The following is a 14,137-nucleotide window of genomic DNA, read 5'->3' as shown; positions in this document are numbered from 1 at the left end:
GGTCTCTTTTTCCGCAAAATGCAGTTTCAGCCATTATTCTCGCGCTCCTAGCTCTAACGTGCATGCTTGCACCACCAACCACAATATCGCTTTCATCTTCGGAGAAGTGCGGGAGAACCGAAAGAAAAACCGGCAGCCATTATTGTAATTTAACTTTTCGCCTCACAATGCCACATGTTCCGAGACGTTTGCAGAAAAGCTAAGCGGGAAACAGCCTGCTTCCTTTTGCAGAATCCATGCTGGTACCCATTTTTTCTCGTTTAGCACCGGCTCTGACGATATTGGAATCACTTCTTGTTCCAGATCGGTGGCAAAGTTCAGAAAAGCACTTTTCCAGAGACAGACTGCCTCTGCCTATTGTAGGAAAGTGCACTTCGGATGTGGCAGCTGGGGAAGTGGAAAAAGGGGTAACCTAGTTGGACCGTGCTATCAATATAAGTTGGTTACCTTCGGTGTTCGCTGGTTAGGTTAAAGACTGTGGATCGAAACGATATGTACGGCATCCAGTGCTGGTTACAATGGAAGACACAGTCTGCATCCTCCGCAACGTGTGCAAAATTGTCTGCAGTATCAAGTGCGAACATTTTGCACCCGCCATCTGCAGCCCATGTGGTGCTTGTTGAAATTTTTTCATGTTCCGAGGCGCGAAAAACAGGAGGAAACATGATCACCTACTCACGATGCGAGACGGGTTGTACTATGGAGTTATGAATCTTTTTCTGGGATATAGGGATCTTAATTTTACTAAGTATGTATGTTTCTTAGTATTTTCAGCTGAGGTCGTTAAATAATTAAGGTGTACATTTATCGTATAGACTGAATAGAGCATAATTCTGGTCTAAGACGAACAGAAATGGATTGAAATCTATACGAGATCAAAATAATACTGATCCATTACAGTGACTATGGAATTTGAAACGAATGGATGTATTGAAATACTTTTGACTCCACCAAAAAATTAGGTGGTGTATAAACAGTTGTGGAAATTAACGTGAAACTGATACAATCTATCCACGTAAGAAGCGACTCCAGCGTACTACTGCTGGTCTTCTACTGAAAGAATTCAAGATGATTGATGACGGCTCACTGTGCCTGCATGAATGGAATTGACAAGCATTACTTTGATCTCTTTGTTACCATCAACTTAGTTTCCTGTTTCTCAAGCAGTTATTTCCATCATTCCAAGAAATTATTCCTATCAATGTCGGTGCTTCATCCCTGTCGTCCATTGGATTCAGGCTTTTTTTTCAGGTTGTTGTGATATAGCACAAGCATCCGCCTGTAGGAGGGGCTCGAGTAAGAAAGACACCTTCAAATAAAATCGTTTTTAGAGAAAAAAAATTAAACTGTAAAATAATGGTTAAAGCATTAATTTGCAAACATTGTCGTTCACCAACAGTTTATTAATAAAAAAACACAATAAATATATTCAATTATCATATATCGTTAACGATGTTTTGTTTTTGAAAATGAAAATGTTTTTAAATTCAAGAATTTTTTTGGACGGGTGGCTCATACACTGAGCTAAATAAAAATAGCACTACCACGTTTTTGGCTAATATTTTTTGAAATTATGGACAGATGGCGGTAATTTTAGTTCAGAATGTAAGCACATTCACATTGCTATTTAAAAGGCAGAATAATTTTTCCAAGAATTTTCGACTCGAAATAACAGTAACGAGCAAGTATAAACCATGCTTAAATGTTAATGGTCCGCGTTATGGGCCAAACACAATGGATACGTTGGCGTGCGTTTTGACAGTTTTCTCATGGGAAAATTGGCAATAACGCACGCAAACGTATCTATTGTGTTTGGCCCATTAATGTCAATGTTGCGAAACAAAATGTCTCTGAACTGAAATTACCGTCGACTGTTCATGATTTCAGAAAATATTAAAATAAATAGTGGTGGTGCCATTTTTATTTTGCTCAGTGTATATGCCCAGCGTTTTAAATTGGCGGTGTAAAATCACAGCAAGGTCCCCACTTTCTTCAGCATAGAGGTCAAGTGTGATTATACACTGAAGATCCAGATTTCCGAAACCGAATTTTGTTTCTGATAGCATGCGAATGAATCTGAATTATTTGAAACCTATATCGCATTGTTTGATAATTGTGAACACTCACTCAAGTTTAGTTATCCTAAACGTCAAGCCAGTGATCAATTTTCAGGAAATTTCTAAAAAAAATCCATTTGAATTTTGTTTGTTGGGCGTAGAACCACTGCGTTCAGACATTCAGAACTGTGAACAGAAGTTCCTTGGAAAATTGTTCGAAAGGACCATCAGAGTAACTTTTTCTTCCTCTTATTGGGATTACATCTCCCACTGGGACTTGGCCACCTTGCTGCATAGTGTTCATTAAGCACTTCCCCAACTTTGAGGTTTTCAGCAAAGCTTAGATTAGAACCCAGCCTTCCTCAGCTTGTATTGTAGCCACGCACGAAGGCAGAGTAACCGAGAAAAAAGGCCAGTAGGAGCTTTTCAAAGTAATCAGTGAAATCATATCAACTCAATGGACATTATTCAAAACTCGATAAATTTATGAACTACTGTTACCAAAAAAGGAAAAAGTAGAAAAAACGGTATTTAACGGCATCAGATCCGGCAACGAAAGAAGGACAACGAGCAAAAATCCGGATAATGGAACGTGAGAGCTCACGAGTTGCGCTCCTGGCAGAACGTCGGTGTGAGCGTGGCAACACCGAAGATAGTTTCTCACTAGAAATCTCAGGTAGAAAATCTTAGATTCTCACATAAAAAGAATATTTTCCCACTCCAGACATACGGACAATCACTTGTTTTCCGTTGGCATATGAGAACGGAAGCAACGAAACGACTTTGCGGCTTCGGTCTTAAGTCAAAAAAATACACTCTTCTTGTACAGACATTTTGTACACAGTTTCCATCTTCGAATGCCAAAGTACTTTTCACCGCCGTCTTATTGTACTTTTCGAGCACTGGTATAAAACAAAGCACTGAAAACAAGCTGGCTAGCTACCACCCGGAAGTGTACCAGAGTGTGGGAATCCTCTAGCCGTGACTGGTCCTATCAACTAAACCTTCCTTGGGCTCCAACCCCATAATTCCCCTCGGGACTGCCTTCCAGTATTACTTCTGGGGGATAGGTAGTACTTAACGTACTCCTCCCAAAACGAAACACTTTGCGTTGCTTCTGTCCGTTGATCTGATTAACTTCTGAGCCCACTGGCTTCATAGTTCGCGCACTTTTGAGCAGTGACTGTGCCAGTAAGAACACCAAAGCCATGAGTCCTTTAGATCTTCCCATTGTACCATTTAGTACCACGAGCCTTATAGCTCTCAACGTGCTAGCAATCTACTCAGATAGTCCCCGGCGGCGGATCTAACCTAATCCGACCAGGAGTCCTCCGGCGGTGGAAGTTCCCAAGCTATCTGCACAAACGACTCGCACATGGTCATCTACGACCCGCACTTTTCATCTGGTCATCATATTCATAGAACAGCTTAAGTCCTAAGCACTTTTTCATTTCAACGGGTGACCGGACGAGTGCCGAGGTCGATCAAATTATTCCAGGTGGAAATAGCTTCCGATTCAATGGTGCCCCGACGACCAGAAGCCGGTGCAGTTCTAGTTCCTTGAGCCATTCGGCTTCCTGTCTAACCGTTGAGTTATTCAGATCCCGCCTTGATCGCAGACTACGTGGATAATCCCCGGGGTAATTCAGTTATAAACCGTCGGAAAGTTCTCAGGCGTAGGAAGCTCCCCCGTAACAAAAGGCCTGTCTCAACGGTTGACCGGACGAGTGCCGAGGTCTATCCAAAGATTCCGGGTGGAGATAGCTTCAGGTTCATTGGTGCCTAGGCGAGCCGAAGCACGAAACGATCTACTCAACGAGTCCCCGGCGCGGTGGATCTAGCCTCGACAGCCGTTTTTCATGCCCCTTAAGCCATACTTGAGCTGTCAATACTTATGTCGAATTCGTTTTTAAACCTTGGTTAGTGCCAACCGGAGCCTTGAAAAAAAAAAATGTTTTCAGTTCCATCTGTCATTGGATATGTTGGTGTGCGTAGCATCGTGTTTGTTTTGATTCGAAATATATGATCACCAAATGGTTCTTTCACAAATTACGTAACGCTGAAGGGAGAGGGAGGGGGTCAAGCCTAGCGTTATGGTCCATACAAAAATATTAAACCTTCCATACAAAAAGTGTTACGTGGGGGAGGGTGGGGGTCCAAAATCACCAAATTTAGCGTTACGTAATTTTAGAAAGAATCCAAACCGGACTGACAATGTGTGAGTCGTTTGAGTTCGCGCACTGATTTTTGAGGATGACGAAATTTACTTTTAGGCGGATATATGTATCTGATGGTATTCTATAAACCTGTGACATTTTTTCACCAAGAATTCCGTATGAAATTCATCTAGAAGATTCTCTATTCTACAGGAATTCTTCCTAAAATTCCGAATAATATTCCCACAGTTTTTATTCTTCTGAAAATCACTTAGCAGCTTGTAATAAAAATCCTCCAGAATTTGTTAAATGTTTTTTTTTTCGGAAAATCCACGTAACCTTACCTGATAATACTTCATAAGCAGTTTCTCTTGGAGATCGTCCGTAGATTACTTTAAGAAAGTCCTCCTAGAAATCCTTCCGAAATTAGTCCTGGAAATCCTCTAGGAGTTCCATCCTTGTCCTTCAAGAGGCCTACATGGAAAACATTAGAAAGTCTCAACCACAAATTCACCAAGAAAATCCTTTAAAAATCTCCCCTTTAAATTCCCCAGGAGTTCCGAATAATGTTTCCTCGGCTCTGCATGAAATTCGCGAAGTATCTAAGGAAGTATGCTCCGGAAATTCTTTTAGTAATTACCTCTAAAGTTTCTTCAGGAACTCCTCCGGAAGTTTCTTCAGGAATTTGCTCGAAGTTTCCTTCAGGAATTCCTCCGCAAGTTCCATATTCAAATGCTTCCGGAAATTTATTTAGGCATTCCTCGGAATTTCGTTCTGGAGCTTCTCCATAAGTTCGTTCCGGAATTTCCCCCGAAGTTCGTTCAGGATTTCTTTTTCCTCCGGAAGTTTCTTTGGGAAGTCTTTCGGAAGTTCCTTCAGAAATTTCTCCGGGAGTTCGTTCAGGAATTCCTTCAAAAGCTCGTTCAGGATTTCCTTTAGAAGTTCCTTCAGGAATTCCTTAGGGAGTTCCTTGAGGAATTCCTCCGAAAGCTGCTTGAGGAATTCATCCAGAAGTTCCTTCGAGAATTCCCCCCAAAGTTTTTCCAGGAATTCTTCCAAAAGTTCCTTCTGATAGTCTTTCGGAAGTTCCTTCAGGAATTTCTCCAGAATATCCTTAAGAAATTTCTCCAGAAGTTCCTTCGCGAATTCCTCCCTCACGAGGTTTTTTTTTTCAGGAATTCTTCCAGAAGTTCATTTAAGATTTCCTTTAGAAGTTCCTTTAGGAATTCCTTCAGAAGTTTCTTCGGGAAGTCTTTCAGAAGTTTCTTCAGGAAATCCAAAGGGGGTTCCTTGAGGAATTCCTTCGAAAGTTCCTTGAAGAATTCCTTCGAAAGTTCCTTGAGGAATTCCTCCAGAAGTTCCTTCAGGAATTCCTCCGGAAATTCCTTCAGGAACTCTTCCGGAATTGCCTTCTGAAAATCTTTCAAAATTTCTTCTGGAGGTATTCTTGGAGAAACTTCTGGAGGTATTCCTGAAGGAGTTTCCGGAAAAAATCCTCAAGGAACTTCAAGGGGAATTCCTCAAAACTTCCGGAATGGTTCCTGAAGAAACTTCCGGAATGGTTCCTGAAAGAACTTCCAAAGGATTTCCTGAAGAAACATCGGAAGGAAATCCTGAAGGAATTGCTGAAGAAACTTCCGGAGGATTTTCTTAAGGAACTTCGCTGCCGTAATCTGGAAAAGTAACAGCCATTTTACAACATGCATGTTTTTCATTTTTCTGTTAAAGAGCTCAATGAGTGATACGCATTAACACCATTTTTGGAAAATGGCGTATACGTCACTTTTTCAGATTACGGCAGTTCGGGAGTATTTCCTTAAGCATCTTCCGGGGGAATTCCCGAAAGAACTTCCGGAAGAATTCCTGAAAATACTTCCGGAGGAATTAGCGAAAGAACTTTCGGAGGAATTCCTGAAAAAAAAATCCGGAGGACTTACTGAAGAAACTTCTGGAGGAATTCCGAATGGAACTTTCGGAGGAGTTCCTGAAGGAACTTCTGGAGGAGTTCCTGGAAATTTATGGACGAATTCCTGAACAAACTTCCGGAGCGATTCTTGGAAGATTCCTTGGCTTCCGGTGGGATTCCTGAAGAAACATCTGGAGGATTTCCTAAAGGATCTCCCGGAGGAATTTCTGATGGATTCTCCGGACGAATTCCTGAAGGAACTTCAAGGGAATGCTTGGAAGACATTCCGGAAGAAGCTTCAGAAAGTATTCTAGAGGGATTGTCGGGATAAATTATTGCAGGAATTTCCAGATAAATTCCTGGACCAACTTCCAGAGAAAGAGCTCATAATTCAAAATATTCCTAGAAAAATTACTATAAGCATTCATCACGAAGGAATCCTTCGTGAAAAATTATGCAGGAATTCCTGGAAGATTTCACTGAGGAATTCCTAGAAGATATCGCCAAGAAATGCATATAAGAATTTAAGAAATAATTCCTGGTAGAATTACGGGGCCCTCCTTAGCCGTGCGATAAGACGTGCGGCTACAAAGCAAGATCATGCTGAGGGTGGCTGGGTTCGATTCCCGGTGCCGGTCTAGGCAATTTTCGGCTTGGAAATTGTATCGACTTCCCTGGGCATAAAAGTATCATCGTGTTAGCCTCATGATATATGAATGCAAAAATGGTAACTTGGCTTAGAAACCTCGCAGTTAATAATTGTGGAAGTGCTTGATGAACACTAAGCTGCGAGGCGGCTCTGTCCAAGTGTGGGGATGTAATACCAATAATAATAAGAAGAAGAATTACTGCGAATTAATCGCATCTGCACGGCATGAAACCGAGCCATACGTAAACCTATGATCATGGCCTATGTATTCGCCATGCAAAAAATTTGTTACCAGCTTCTAAGTACCACTGAATTGTATCCTTTGGGAACACTTCGCGCTGTTCAGCACATCCATCGTTTTCTTTCATAAACGAACATCCTAAATTGTGGGTGGATACGTCGTCCGAGGAACGTCGAATCTAATCGTAAGTACATGCCCCTTTGAAACGTAAAGGTGGTGGCTTGGTTTATTTTTCCTATTTGTTATAATTCTGCCCCTCACTTCACAAAGCAATTTTAAAAATTTGTATGTAGCCAGGTCATTTAACAGATACCCCACTTTTTCTGCAAAACGACCAGGTGATTTATTGATAGCCCCTTTCCCATACAAATCTGTCGTGAACAAAGCGCCTCGATAACGGCTATAGAGTATAGTTTTTTTTCGCTTGAGCTCGTTTGTTCCGGCGGCGGCCTAAGCGAAGCATGCCAATAAAGTGGGAAGCAAGGCCGTCTTTGGCCTCGCCTCGGTTGGAAATGCATCGAAACCAGTGCTCTAGCAGCCAAAGTGCAATAACAGCATTCTCGATTGCCGGTTTCTCCTCGATTCGTTATGGAGCCAATCCACTTGCTCAAGATGATTTCCCTCGTGTTGACACCATGGCATACGGAGCAAATGACGGGGCCGTTCCCCGGTTCAAGTAGCTTTTGATGGGTAGTCGTGACACGGTGAAGCTCTTGAAGAAGAACATACCGACCGCCTCTTGCATGGAAATGTAATTTAAACTTGGATGTCATTTCTCATCGGCTCAAGACGGCGTACACGTACTTACGCTTTTATCGTAGGCTATATTTCAAATACTCTTTTCGGCGTGTGCATAGTTTAAAATTGGCTGAATGTGGCAATAAAACTGCCAAAGGAAATTATGAAAAAGCGGCAAAACCGTTAATGTTGGGTTTATGTTATAAAATCTGCATGATTAAAAAAGGGCTGGATGAATTTTCTTCTCTTATTTAGCAGCTACGTTCGGTATAGTTTCCGACGGGTGTACATGCTATTTGCTAAAATTACAAGCAACATTGAGTAGGTAAATCGAGAAAAACTAAAACAAAAATCTAAAGAAATTTTATATGAGCAGTGTACAATGCGCATTTTCGCTTACTATGCAGGACAACGTCTGCTGGGACAACTTACTAGATAGGGTGAAATATCCAATAGTGGAAGAACTAGGCACCTTCCAACGCTATTTAATCGCTTGCACTAAATCTATACTTCATTTTGCTTACCTTGAGAGTGAGTTCGAAATCTGTTTAGCTTCATTTTGCATAAAAAGTGGTGAAATTTGCCACAGAATCCAGACTTACTACCTAAAACCAGTCCTTCAATTATTGGTGCATTGTTCTAATAGTTGCGGTATTTTATAACTCGTGTTCCTATAGTTACGAATCCCATTGGTTTTATTCGGGATTCGTAGCTTTGGAACACTACCGCAACTATTGTATATCGTATATTTTCTAAAAAGTATACTAACGCAACTTTAGGAACACCCACGACTATCGAACCATTTGACCTACGTATAATGAAATTATAATAACATGTAATTTTTTGATATATATTTCTTTATTATTTGTTCGCTATAAGAAGCTGCACACAGTGTATTATGCTTTAATATTATTTAATTATTCTTCCCATAACACGGGTGCTCTCCTTAACTCTATTTTAAAGCAACTTTTGAGTAAGGAGAGAAGTATCGAATAAGATAGGAAAATAAATAAAATTAATAAATATGTACCTAGTATCGTCAAACTAGCCAGGATTTACATTGTATTGAAGATGGGATAGTTTACTTTAACACTTTTGAAATACCGCCAACGGGGGTGACAATGGGTCTGGGGGCGAGAATGGGTCATCGCTCTCACCGGCAGTCTGGAGTTCGTAGAGCAAAATCGTTCAAAAAGGTCTCTTATATTTTGGTCTTCTTGCCCTCAGATGTATTCAATCTATACTACAAGCACTCTAAGTAGTTGAAACAGTGACCCATTTTCACATCCATTTGACCCATTGTCACCCCCGACGACGGTACTATAAGAAAAATCTATTATCTTCGGAATTCTTGGGTGCTAGTTGAGTTAATCTAATCACCGTTGTACAAAGTAGGACACCTTCGTAAACAGTTTGCTTGTTCATAAAAGCATCATGCAAGCCCCGAAAAGCTAAAAATATATTAGGTATACATCAAAATCCCAGGAGCTTATACGCCTAGCCTCCGACTATCTTTGTAACGGTTGACTTGCAGGTTTTTGGAGACCTGGAAATCAATCTTCTTGAACAGTATGGTTATCTACACATATAAAAATTCTAATATTTATACGCTACGTAAATATTTGAACACACAATTCGGCACCAACATTTTAAATTGGGGGAAACAATTTTTGTAAACAAGAGCTTCTCGCGTCGCTGCTGGTGGGCTAATTAGAACCCACCCACGCAATCCAACACCACTGATGGAAGCAATGAATCCTCTTCTTTTATTCAATGGCGCTAGATTGAGTGGGTGGGCACAAATTAGCCTACCAGTGACTTGAGAAGCTTTTGTTTACAAAAGCAGTTTCGCCCTTTTAAAATGTTGATGCCGAATGTTCTATCCAATATACATTTGTCGCATCTTATTCTCATAAGAAGATATTCAATCGATTTTCCAAGCTCCATTCCACTGTCGCACTTTCCGGGGGAGGAGGATGGTTATTTTCCGTCGATTGGCATTATTATGCATAAATGAGAAAACTCTGTACTTCCATTAGTGAGCCGCATTGTGCGGGATTGAGTTGACCAAGAGGAATGAACCGGCGTTTGACCTACCAAAATCTGTTTCATATAAGGACTCAGTGTATTCATTTGGATGCGAGAGCGACTCAAGGTTCAGCTTCAATATTGAGATGGGCAACAATATTGATATTTTACCATATAACAAAGTGATAAGAATTTTGCCAGGGGAAATTTCTCAGCTGCGCTCAGTTGCATAAATACCTGTTTCTTCTATGCATATCAGCACACAACCATAACAGATAGGCAATGATGATGGCTATCTGTTTTGTGATATTAGCCCAAGTATGTCAGTTGATATTGAATAAAATGTGAAGTGCTATGCACTGTCCAGCAAAGTTGCCCTAGATTGAGCTTATTAATATGTACTGCCATTGGCTTGATCATGATGTCGATGCCGTGGTCTGCTGAACGATAGAGACAAATAGTGAGACACACTGCCAATATCAGTAATTTGATGAATTTCATCAGAAACAAACAATGACTAGCTGGTCTTCAACACAATATCTGTTCATTAGTGCACATTCTGTTGGTAATTTGCCGACATATCATATAATACATGTTGTCCTAAAATCGAAGTGTGAATTTTAGTATTTTGGTATGCATGGTTGTTCAAGTGTTGTTTATTAGGTCTTACACAGCGAAATCTATAGTTTCCAAAACCTTTTTCTGGGAAATGTTGTTTAAATAAACAAAATTCATAAAAAAAACAAAGTCTTAAACTAATAAAAAAATACATATTGCCAAATTGTTTAATACTACTGAAAATCGTAGTTCAGCTTGTGTCTCTCCATGGGAAACGATTCTTTTTCGGCATCTCCCTCGACTTGAGTTGGCTACTTCAATTTTCTAACGACCGCAATCCGATAAAATGCCGTTCCGTGTAGCACCGCGTTTGATTTACGGATGGATGCTCTCGCGCACAACGAATGAAATCAAATCCAAACGAAAATTTTCTCATTAATCATAATTTTTAGGAAGATAATGGCGTGCTGGTTCTGATGTAATCAGTGTTGGGAAAGAGTTCAGATCCCGTCACGGGTCATATCACGGGAAGGGTGGTTTGTGATGGGACTGTGATCCGAAGGGATTGTATACGATTGTTTTAGGGATAGCTTCATAAATTATAATGATTGATTCGATTTTCTAGGCACAACGCTGATGGAAGGGTATGACTTTAAATTTACATATTGTTTGCATAAATGAAAAAATGTGTAATAATTTGAATATGAATTACAACAGAAATGAGATTCAGTTAGCCATCACTCTAAGTAGGGTATTGGCATGTATTACCGGCAGCATATTGCGCTTCGGCATACCCCACAAAAGCCGCAAATGTACCTTTAAGATCAATGGCAACTAGCTGCATCGTAGATGATTCTACTAACAGAGAATATCATCCGTAATAATTTTGAAACAAAAACTTACATTTTATTTGTTGGTTTGCTTGAAAACAGGCGTAAGGCTCAAGGAGGAATGGTTCAGAATCCAAACATGGTCCACAAATGTTTGTTTTGGTTTACATACGTGTTTTGGATGACATCATCGTAACAAAAAAAAACTTTATAATAAGATGATTTCGATTTTACAATGTACATATCAGAAAGAATCGTGGCTCTGTATACTGCCGCCAACCGCAAGTCGAGCACATCTGTATATGGAGGCCCATATACAGATGTGCTCGACTTGCGGTTAGCGGCAGTATAGTGTTATATAAGCCAGAGCCTACCTAAAAACCTACCTTAACGAACAAAGAAAAAATGGAACGAAAAACAGTTGATTCCTCTGTATCCTAGACATAACCGTTGATTCCTCTGCATTCTATCAATATATCGTGCGTACGATAGACGATTGTAGCTTGTATGCATGTTGCTAGCCAATGCGAAGCAACGCTTGAAATATGGAGTGCGACTGTTTCGGTATTTCCGAAAGTAGGACTGCTTATAATTTTTTAGCTTACAGAGATGTCCAAAGAGGTTTCAGCGGAAATTGCTTGAGTGGAGATCAACAAATAGCCGGGTTTCATGATTGAATATGCTGATCGTATCATTCAGATCACAAACAGAATCCAGAAATCGCCGATCTATCAAGAGATTGTTCAAACAGCAGCGGCAGAACCATCCTAATGCCGTAATCGGTATCGATATCGATATCGGCAACATTTATTTATTTATCATCAGACTAAGGCCGGAGTGGCCTGTGCTGCACATAAAAGACTTCTCTATTCAGCTCGGTTCATGGCTGCACTTCGCCAACCACGCAGTCTGCGGAGGGTCCGCAAGTCGTCCTCCACCTGATCGATTCACCTTGCCCGCTGTGCACCTCGCCTTCTTGTTCCCGTCGGATCGTTGTCGAGAACCATTTTCACCGGATTACTGTCCGACATTCTGGCTACGTGCCCGGCCCACCGCAGTCTTCCGATTTTCGCGGTGTGAACGATGGATGGTTCTCCCCACAAGTGATGCAACTCGTGGATCATTCACCTCCTCCACGTACCGTCCGCCATCTGCAACCCACCATAGATACGTACGCTATAGTACGCAACACTTTCCTTTCGAAAACTCCCAGTGCGCGTTGGTCCTCCACGAGCATCGTCCAGGTCTCGTGTCCGTAGAGAACTACCGGTCTTATAAGCGTTTTGTAGATAGTCAGTTTGGTACGGCGGCGAACTCTATTCGATCGGAGCGTCTTGCGGAGTCCAAAGTACGTACGATTTCCAGCCACTATGCGTCTCCGAATTTCTCTGCTGATATCGTTATCGGCGGTCACCAGTGAGCCCAAGTACACGAATTCCTCAACCACCTCGATTTCGTCACCACCGATAGAAACTCGTGGTGGGTGGCTCACATTGACCTCTCTTGAGCCTCTTCCTATCATGTACTTCGTCTTCGACGTGTTGATGACTAGTCCAATCCGTTTAGCTTCGCTTTTCAGTCTGATGTAGGCTTCCTCCATCCTCTCAAAGTTACGTGCCATGATATCAATGTCGTCGGCGAAACCAAATAACTGGACGGACTTCGTGAAAATCGTACCACTCGTGTCAATCCCTGCCCTTCGTATTACTCCCTCCAAAGCGATGTTGAATAGCAGACACGAAAGACCATCACCTTGCCGTAACCCTCTACGGGTTTCGAAGGGACTCGAGAATGCCTCTGAAACTCGAACTACGCACATCACCCGATCCATCGTCGCCTTGATCAACCGTATCAGTTTATCCGGAAATCCGTTTTCGTGCATTAGCTGCCATAGCTGGTCCCGATCGATTGTATCATATGCGACTTTGAAGTCGATAAATAGATGATGTGTGGGCACGTTGTATTCGCGGCATTTCTGCAATACCTGACGTATGGCGAACACCTGGTCTGTGGTAGAGCGTTCATCCATAAATCCCGCCTGGTACTGCCCCACGAACTCTCTTGCAATTGGTGTTAGTCGATGGCATAAAATTTGGGAGAGTACCTTGTAGGCGGCGTTCAGCAATGTGATTGCGCGGTAGTTGCTACAATCCAGCTTATCGCCCTTTTGTAGATGGGACACGACACCTTCCATCCACTCCTGCGGCAGAACCTCATCCTCCCAAACCTTGGTAATCACCCAGTGCAGCGCTCTAGCCAGTGCTTCACCACCGTGTTTAAACAGCTCTCCTGGTAGTTGGTCAACTCCAGGGGCTTTGTTGTTTTTCAGCCGGCCGATCTCCTCCTGGATTTCCTGGAGATTCGGAGCCGGAAGTCGCGTGTCCTGCGCGCGTGCTCCTAGGTTCATTACCATACCGCCACCGTTGTCTGCCATATCGCCATTCAGGTGCTCTTCGTAGTGCTGCCGCCACCTTTGGATCACCTCACGCTCGTTCGTAAGAAGGTTCCCGTTTATGTCCTTACACATATCGGGCTGTGGCACGTGGCCCTTACGTGAACGATTCAACTTCTCATAGAACTTTCGTGCGTTATTAGCGCGGTACAGTTCCTCCGTCTCTTCACGGTCTCGATCTTCCTGCTGGCGCTTTTCCTCCGGAAAATCGAGTTTTGTCTGTTTCACGCCCGTGTATCGTGCCTCGTTCGCCCTCGTGCGGTGTTGCAGCAATCTTGCCCATGCTGCATTCTTCTCCTCAACTAACTGCTCGCATTCGCCGTCATACCAGTCGTTTCTCTGATCCGGAGCCACCGTGCCTAGTGCAGCGGTTGCGGTGCTTCCAATGGCGGATCGAATATCTCTCCAGCCATCTTCAAGAGATGCTGCGCCTAGCTGCTCTTCCGTTGGGAGTGCCACTTCCAGCTGCTGCGCGTAGTCTTGGGCTAGTCTACCGTCTTGTAGCCGCCCAATGTTAAGCCG

The sequence above is a fragment of the Armigeres subalbatus genome, chromosome 3 (genome assembly GCF_024139115.2).
Source record: "Armigeres subalbatus isolate Guangzhou_Male chromosome 3, GZ_Asu_2, whole genome shotgun sequence".
Classification (NCBI taxonomy): domain Eukaryota; kingdom Metazoa; phylum Arthropoda; class Insecta; order Diptera; family Culicidae; genus Armigeres; species Armigeres subalbatus.
Note: the sequence above shows the minus strand (reverse complement) of the source record.